Below are 1,961 nucleotides of genomic sequence, written 5' to 3' on the forward strand. Positions count from 1 at the left end.
TGCTTGGGGAGGGGACAAGGACAAAGCAGCCTGCTCCAACCTGGGGCTCTCCCAGCTCCCCCAGTGCATTTGTCAGCAGACTGCTCCCCCAAAATCACCTCTAAGCCAGGCTAGCAGGCAGGAGAGCATCTTCCAGCAGGCAAAATCAGCTCCCAGCACTGGGATGGGGAGCTGTGTGGAAGCAGCAGCAATTCCCCCCATCCTTGATTAAAACAGCGCAGCCTGCGGGGCCAGGGTGGGGGGGACGCTGCTTAATTGACTCTGTGCTTTTGATACAGCAGCTTAATGACTGTGTTCAAATTAGCCAGAATCACCTTTCCATCCTGGGGAATGGAAATGAGACGTGGATTGCTCCAGCACACCCTCCCCCCCACGCCGGCCTCTTAAAAATCCATCCCAAACTAAACCGGCCGCGATTTTCATGCCTGGATTTTTCAAGTTTTCCTAAGGAGATATGTTGATATTGTTTAAAACAGCAATGAAATTCCTTCCCAGCCACATAAATCTCCTGGTTTTAACCGCAGATCCAGGGCTGAGGCTGGGGATGAAGCTCAAATGGGAAAGCCCGAGCTGCGTGTGCCTGCAATGAAATTATAAATCCACATCCCGGAGCAAGCGAGCAGCAGGAGGCACCAGGAACCTCCATCAGCAGAAGCGCTGGGCTGCAGCAAGGGATGGGAATTGGGAGTGGAACCGACAAGGCTGGGAGAGCTGTTGGCATTTCTCCTGACAAAATCCTGCACAAACGGAGCCAGTCCAGGTGAAACCACGGTGTTGGACCCACCTGGTGTTCAGTGCTGAGCCCCGTTCCTTCCCCCTGAGCTCTGCCCTCAGTTTCCTCAGCTGTAAAGTGAAGAAGATGCTGCCAAACCCTGCTTGAAAAGCGCTGTCAGACGCAGCAAATGTCACCCAATGGCTCAGGTGGTGCTTGGTCAGCTGGCACACAGCACATCAAGGGCACAGGACACTCTGCATCAGCTGCCCACTGAGGCCAGGGACCAGCAAGGCTAAGGCCAGCCTGGACCAGTGATGAGTGGAGAGGAGCAACAATTCCACCCTGCAAGCCAGAGCCAAGGAGGGAATTGGCCTCTGCCATCCTCAAAGCCCAATTAAGAAAATCACCACAGCTCAGGAAGCTTCAGCAGGAGCAAGAGAAGCAAGAGGAGAACTCCAAGGAGGAATAGCAATGGTGAGTGCTGTCCCCATGAGGGATGGGGATGCTGCTGGGGGGCTCCAGGTCATTGTCCCGTGAGCCTGGCATCTCCCTGGCACTGCTGCAAGGGACAGCGGAGCCCAGTGTGGGGGCACAAAGGCAGGAGCCCTGCTTGGGCTGGGGGCTGTGCTCATTCCTGGGGTCACGGCTCTGCTTGTGCCCTGACTGCCTCAACTTCCCATGGGATGGAGGGCTAATGGCTGTGTTCATCCACAACCACCTCTACCTCCAGTGCAGAGGGCAGCTCAAGGTGAGGTGGCCCCCAGCCCCTGTCCTGGGGCAAGCAGGGGGATGCAAACAGACTGTCACGGGGATGGGGTGGGAGGATATCTGGGGGTGCTGCTGTGGGGCTGAGGGACCCCAGGCAGGGTGGCAGGTGGGTACCTGTGGGTGGAGGAAGCTCAGGCAGGGCAGTGTGGGGGTACCCAAGTGTATGGAGTGGCACCCCACGGTGCTGGCATGAGGTTGTGTACCCCAGGCAGGGTGGTCGGAGGCACCCCACGGTGCTGGCATGGGGTCGGGGACCTCAGCAAGGGCACTCCGAGGCTCGGACACCCCAGGCTGCCCGGGGGAACCCCTCCCCTTTGCTCACGGCTGCGCGGGGAGGAGACCCCCGCGCCCTTCCCTGCGTTCCTCCGGGGCTGTGCCCGCTCTCCGCCCGGGGCCGCGCATCGCCCCCGGCCCCGTCCCTCCCCCGGCCGGGCGGGGGGCGCGGGGGGCGGCTCCGCGCACGGCCCGACGCGGCTGG

The sequence above is a fragment of the Pyrgilauda ruficollis genome, unplaced genomic scaffold (assembly GCF_017590135.1).
Source record: "Pyrgilauda ruficollis isolate IOZ18807 unplaced genomic scaffold, ASM1759013v1 scaffold200, whole genome shotgun sequence".
Taxonomy (NCBI): Eukaryota; Metazoa; Chordata; class Aves; order Passeriformes; family Passeridae; genus Pyrgilauda; species Pyrgilauda ruficollis.